Genomic DNA, 7,335 nt, shown 5'->3' with positions numbered 1-7,335 from the left:
TCCACTGTGGCTGGTGGCCAACATCTTATTCTTCACTCCTGTAGACAAATGAAGCACAGAGGAGGCACAGTCAGATTTCCAGATCAGAGGTCTGTTTTCACTGTTGTGGGTGCTCTGTGCTGGGAGCACCTTGTGGATCAGTCGGTACATGCTCCTCATCTGCTTCTCAGCATTCATAGGTGTGTTGACATGCTTAACTGGCAAGTTTTGGTAGACTCCCTCTGACCCCAGAAAAAGTGTGGAAGTGCCAAGGAGGAGATACTCTGAGGGGAACAATGATTTTAGGAATTGAGAATTCACCCAAGTTGTCAAATTTCAAACCCCAGGAGAGAAATTTCCATGTAGATGTAAGGCTCTCTTTCCCATTCAGCCAAAGAGGAAATGTGTGATGTCCCATTCGGGGTATCTAGAGAGAGGAACAACCTTGTCTGGGACATAAAGAGGAAACAGGTAGAATTCCCTGCCCTGTCCTGATTCAATCCTGGTCTCTTTACACCCTGAAAAATGACAGGAAAGGATAACAAATTTCATCAAATGGTCCAATTATACCCACTGTTCTTTAAATTTGTGTTTTAAATTTGGAGCCAATCAGTTCAGTCCCCCAGGCCTACACTAGATCTCATTTATGTAGAAATCTGAAACACATCTTGACCTGAGTAGTACCCAGAAAAGGCAATTCCCTTGAGAGCCACAGAGTCTGAGGATGGTTGTGTCCCTTGAGAACCATTAACAAAGAGCTGAGTCAGCAAGGAGGTCTTCTGTGATGAGTAAGGCCTGGTGCGTGGGTGTGAGGAAATGATCTTTTCTACCTTTCTTTACCATTGCTCAGTGGGATCAAGAACAAATTGAGGGCTGGTATGGAGGTTATGCATGGGCTCTGCCATCTACCTCTTCATCCATACGATGGTCATTGGATTCTAAACAAAGAACAGTGACCCACCACTCACCCCCTCACCGAGCACACCAATCTGGAGCCCCTGACACAGCAGCTTTTCCCAAGTTGAAAAGAAGCCATTTGTTCTTAGGAAACGTGATCACATTAAATGGTTTTAGTCTTGAAGGGGATCGTTGTGTCCTCATTGCCTGAAGTGCTTTTGTCAAAGGCTGTGTGGGCACAAGGAATCCACAGGGCACTGCTACAGTGGCCCACTCAGGGTTCCTGCCCCTCAGGAAACCTCATACCTTACTGGAGAAGTGCATCGATGTTCGCTGGCTTGTGTGAGTCACTCATCCTGTCTTGCGACTCCTCGTGTTGAAGCAGTGACCCCCACACATTAGATGGATAGTGGGTTATGATACAGCAGTGTAGCCACTCATGATGACCCCAAGCTTGTGTCCTGCAGGTTGCTGTGCATACTCTTCTAGTCTGGAAACACATATGGTGGTTGTTTCTTATTTAGTAGAGATTCAAATCAGGAAGCCCAGAGATCTGGTCTCCAGTCCCTCACTAACACCCTGCTGGAAAGGCAGTGTTACATTCTGGTCCTTGCAATTATGTTTTGTTCCCAGGGGCCAAAGCAATGGATTCATCCTGGAAAAAAATGGCATTGCCTCCAGGACATGTTGCATTTCCAGACCAGTAGCACTAGGCCAGAAGCAAGTTATTCTGTCAGTTAGGGTAGCCAGGGCTGACTATTAAAGAAGAACAATGTTGATAATATGCATTTGGGGCAGAAAACAATGCATCAGGGATCCTACAACTCTCCCGTATCTGCTTATGAAATAATGAAAACTACAGCCTTCCAGTTCAGGCAGGATTCTTCATGTCTTGACCGGTAGAGATATCAGCTCTCTGTCCAACCCCAGGGTCAAGAGACACAAACACAGGAGTGTAGGTTCATCTGCTGGGTTCTCTCTCTCTGGAGAATGGCTGAACAAGTGAAGAAACTGTTCTAGAATTGAAGAAGTTCTTATGTTCTACTTACTGTTTTTCTCTGCCCTTCTAAACACAGCAGTCATGTGGACTGCCCTAAACCAGGTTCCAGTTACACAAATTATCTAGTTATCTCTAGAAAGCAAATTATAGTTTTGTGAATTCATAACAGAGATGAGTAGTTGGTGCGATTTCTTGAGCCTCCTGAGATGGGAGTAAGAAAGGAAATATGTTTAGCTATTCTTTGTCTGGGGAGCAAACAGGTTGACAGCAGGTCTGCCCAGACTCTGTGATAGTTTGAATGAAAAAAATGTCCCCTTAGGCTTTTGTATGTGGACACTCGGTCCCTGGTTGCTAGAGCTGTTTGGGGAGATTATGGAATCTTTATGGGAAGAAGTCCTGCTGGAGGAAGTTCCCCGTCTCATCACATTTCCTGCTGGGGCTTTCTGTGTACAGATAAAAATGTGAAAAGCTGGCCTCCTGCTCCTATCACACACCAGGCTTTTCCCACCATGGTGAACTCTATCCCTCTGAACTATAAGGCAGAATAAACTCTTTGCCTTTGGTCGTGGAGGTATCAAAGAAATAGAAAGAATACCACACACACACACCCCACAAACATACACACATAGACATAAACATATATACACATACATACACATACACACACATATATATACATATATATACACATACATACAATACACAGACACACACCATACACACAAATATGCAAACATACTAAATACATACATACACATGTATCGCACACATACATACATATATACACATACACATACATACACATACACAAACATGCTACAGGCATACATACACACACATACACACACACACACACACACACACACACACACACACACACCACTTTTAAAAACCTTTTTAAAAGTGTTTTGCTCACCTAGATAGTAAAGTGGGGCATGTGAGGACAGAAGGGACTTCATGGGTGAGAGGAAAGGGGATGCTTCAGGCCAGTTGCTTAGGTGATGTTCTCTATATCACAACTGCTCACTTGAACTCTTGGTTTGTAGAATCAGGGCGTTTCCTATGGTGGGAATAGCAGATGTGAGAATGATCTGGAAGATTCTCAGCCCCTACCGTGTTGTCCTTGACTCCTGCTCCCACCCCTGCCCTGTGACCTTGTTATTGTGACTGGCCCTACTGTGTGCTCCCGAGTGACTTGATAGATTGAGTGCTGTATCCCACAGCTATACTGAGAGGCTGGAGAGGGAAAGGTTTGAAATATGTGAAAGGGAAATGAGTCATGGACTGCACTTAGTCATGGCCAACTTTGTCTGAGTGTGACTAAAGTGAGGTGTATGATCTCTTTACATTCTGTCAGCAGAAGGCAAACGACTAAACTCTTTATACCTGTAACAATAAGTAGCTCTCTGGACTGGAGTGTTGAATGGAAGTCATGGCATACACAGAACCAACGTTCTGTGAGGTCCTCCCACACAGAGGGAGTCACCCCGAGCCTGATACAGCCCTGTTTCATTTCTGTCTCTCTGCCTGGGGACATCAGCCATAGACAGCTGTAGCAGAAGCGCTTGCCAGTAGTTCTCATGGACACAGGGGATGGCCCTTACAAAGGTCACAGCAGCCTGACACGTGACCTTGGATGTCCCTTCCACACCTGTCTTCATGGCACTTCTCTACTGAGAACGTGTTAAGTCACAGCATTTGAGCAATACCAAAACCAAAACAAAACAAAGTGGGGGAGGGATTTCACAGCAGCCACTACACAATCACCCATGGCTGAATAATTACTTCACCCTAGAGGACAGGGTGTGTTACAGAGGCAGCTTCGGCTGTGGTAATGAGTATAGGAGGCTGCTTGGTCACTTCTCAAATGTGACAGGAAGCAGAGAAATGTAGTGAAGCAGGGTGTGATGGTTTGTATAGGCTTGGGCCAGGGAGGAGCCTATTAGAAGGCATGGCCTTGTTGGAGTAGGTGTGTCACTGTGGGTGTGGGCTTAAGAACCTCATCCTAGCTGCCTGGATTGAGTCTTCCACTAGCAGCCTTCAAATGCAGATGTAGAACTCAGCTCCTCCTGCACCATGCCTGCCCAAAGGCTGCCATGTTCCCACCTTGGTGATAGCAGACTGAACCTCTGAACCTGTAAGCCAGCCCCAATTAAATGTTGTCCCTTACGAGACTTGCCTTGGCCATGGTGCCTGTTCACAGAGGTAAAACCCTAACTAAGACACAGGACTAGGCTCTAAAATACTCTTTCTCCCCCTAGGCCTGAAGGTGTTTCCCAAAACAGTACCGCAGCTGGGGTCTGAGTGTTCAAACCCTTGAAGGGACATTTCACATCCCTGTCAAGGGTCCCTCACTCAAATCAGTTCTTCTGTGCAGCTCAATATTTCTGAGAGGATAATGAAACAAGTCTTTACTGTTCAGGTCAGTTAGAAACTAAAGATAGTTCCTCTGCCCTCCAACTCTATTCTTCAACTTTGAACATGTTCAGAGAAGATGTATTTTTCCGATGCTGATGAGCAGGACCTCACAGGCCTAGCGCAGTCAGTGGCTAATTTGCACGAGTTTTGTGGGTAGCTAGGTACTGACTAGACATCTTTTTCTTACTTCTTTTTTCAAGCACCAAAGTAAAGATTGTTGGGAATCACACACTTCCTTGCCCAGAATCTGGTGGCCTAGATGAGCAGAACTGAGATGTGGCATCTGCTGTTGAGTGAAGCCTTGGGGTATAACTGGGAGCTGGCGGAAGAGGTAGTCAGCCTTCATCCACCCTTGTAACGTTTTCTCTCAATATGGCTTTGTCTCATAAAACCATGCCGGGAGAAGATGAAAGCAGGCATATGCCCACCACATTGGATCTGGAGTGTATTAGATGATTGTACTTGTGCTAGCATGTTCTGCCTTGCTCTCACTGGGGTACCATTGAGTGGACTTGTTACTGAAACCTAAGTGGCAGAGAGACTTCAGAGACAACCATAGGCCACTGATAAACGCTGCATTAGTCACTTTTCTGTTGCTGTGATAAAAATACCATGACTTGGAGCAATTTAAGGAAGCGAATGTTTATTTTTGGCTTTCAGTTGCAAGAAGCTAGAGTCTGTTGTGGTGGGGGAGGCATAGCATGCAAACCAAAGAACTTTGGGGTCTCTGTGTCCTTCATATGCAGCAGAGAGACCAATTGCAGGAGACAAGGATGCATTTCAGTTCAACACAACTAAGTCCGGTTGTGGTAGTTGCAATAGGTATGGTCCCCATAGACTCATGTGTTTGAGTGTTCGGCCCATGGAGCATGGCCCTATGGGGAGGTGTGGATTTGTTGGAGTAGGTGTGCCCTTGTTGGGGGAAGGGTGTCACTGTGGGGGTGAAGCTTTGAAGTCTCATATATATGCTTAAGTCTGGTCAGTGTGATCCAGACTCCTACTGCTGCTTTTAGATTAAGATTCGGAACTCTCAGCTCCCTCTCCAGTACCATGTCTACCCACCATGATGATAGTAGACTAAACCTCTGAAACTGTAAGCCATCTCCAATTAACTGTGTTCCTGTGAAAGAGTTGCCACGGTCATGGTGTCTCTTCATAGCAATAGAAACCCAAACTGAGACACAAGGGTTCTGAGCCTGAGTAGTTTGTTTCAGGCATTTAAGCACAATGAGATTTGGTGAAAACTTTCCTGGTGATAATTAACTCAATCCCCTTGTGCAATACAATGCAGATCAAGGTAAATAAAGATCAGACGTGACTACACTGAAACTCTTTGTAAAGTACACGGGACACCTTTCGTAAGGATGGGTTCTACTGATTGAGAAAAACAAGCTTATAAGACTTTGACCAGGCAGATCGAACAAAGGTCACCAAGCCATTAATAACAGCCACTCCCAGTTTTCTGGGTGGATAATAGATCATGCATCCCTTCCTTTGAAAGAACAACACTGTGAGTTTAGCATTCTAGGTTCCCTAGTACTTATTTGTGAGCACAAGGACTTTCATGGCTGCTGCAAAGCAGCAAGTTGGCTAAGCAAATTTTTCTTCACACAGCAGAGAGATTGAGTAGGGAGTTGGGGGGGGGCACTATAAACCCTTAAAGCCTGCTCTTGGTGGTGTACTTCCCCCCAGCAAAGATGCACTTCCTAAAGATTCCAAGACCTCCTCACAACAGTGCCAATGACTAGGGAACAAGTGTTCAAATACATGAACCTATGGAAGATATTTCCCAATCAAACCACTACATTCACTCTCTTGGCCAACACAACGCTTATGGCCACCTTATAGGTCAAAATGTATTCAGTTCAACTTCAGAGTTCCCCAGGGTCTTTCACAGTCTCAACCCCATTCAAACGTCTACAGTTTCTTGTGAGACCCAAGGCAACCTCTTGGATGTGATTCCTGTAAGAATCCAAACCACGTTACATTCTTTGATCATGCAATGGTACAGAGTACAATCTGTAACCAGAGTAGACACATAGGCAATTGTGCTTGAGGAAAGCTTCAGCTGAGTCTAAAATCACTCCACCTTTTGGGGAAAAAAAGCATGAGTTTTCCATGTTTAAGGCCCTATTTTCTCTTAATAACTTCTTGTGAACACCAGATTACATGGTCTAATGAGAAAATCCCATTTATTTGGATTTGATGGAAAACATGATAGGAAAAATAGCTCTACAGAGATAAACCTAGGACACAATGTACCAGTTTTCTCCTTGGTGCATTAGAATAAAGACATATTACCTCCAAAGCAGCTTTCAGACGCAGGAACATTAACAGGTGACACAGAATGACAAGAGGGACTGCTGGGAAGGGACCTGCCATCCATTCACAGCCTAGGGGTGCTGGCTTCAGACATAGCAGGTGTCATGGAGTACACCAACCAGGAACACCACACATGTGAATTTGATCTTCCTGTGATGCCTGCCAGCCAAAGTCACTCGTGTCTGTAAGGCTCTGATTGCATTCACTCTCACATGACACTTACTTTAAAAAAAATCGAACTATGAAAACGGAATATGTAATAACAGCATGTTCACTTGAGGGTGTGACTATCCCTTAAGAGCTCTAGACTGTACTCAGCATTTTGAAGGTGTGTGCACGCCAAAGTCCTAGTCCACAAAGATAGATACTCAAACAAGAGAAGAGATAGCTGGGCCACTGTAAACTCACCAGGGCCCCAGAAGACCAGAACTGAGAGCTCAAAGCCCTGCATTCCAATGTTCACGGCCTCCCCAGAACCCCTACAAGAATACCCTGGGTCTTCTGCAATGGGTGTCATTTCCCACTCCACTTGTGGCTGTTGACCCCTTGCTGGGCACATGACTCCTTGCTGCTGCATGAGCAGCTCTGGAAGGAAGGGAGGAATGAACACAGTATCACACACTCACGAGTTCAGATCTGGGCAGCACAGCATTGCTACAAACCATCATACCAATAGCTTCCCTATGACCTCTGTGCAGCTTCAGTGACTCCAGGCACAT

Source organism: Rattus norvegicus, chromosome 16 (genome assembly GCF_021556685.1).
Source record: "Rattus norvegicus strain SHRSP/BbbUtx chromosome 16, alternate assembly SHRSP_T2T, whole genome shotgun sequence".
NCBI classification, from domain to species: Eukaryota; Metazoa; Chordata; class Mammalia; order Rodentia; family Muridae; genus Rattus; species Rattus norvegicus.
Note: the sequence above shows the minus strand (reverse complement) of the source record.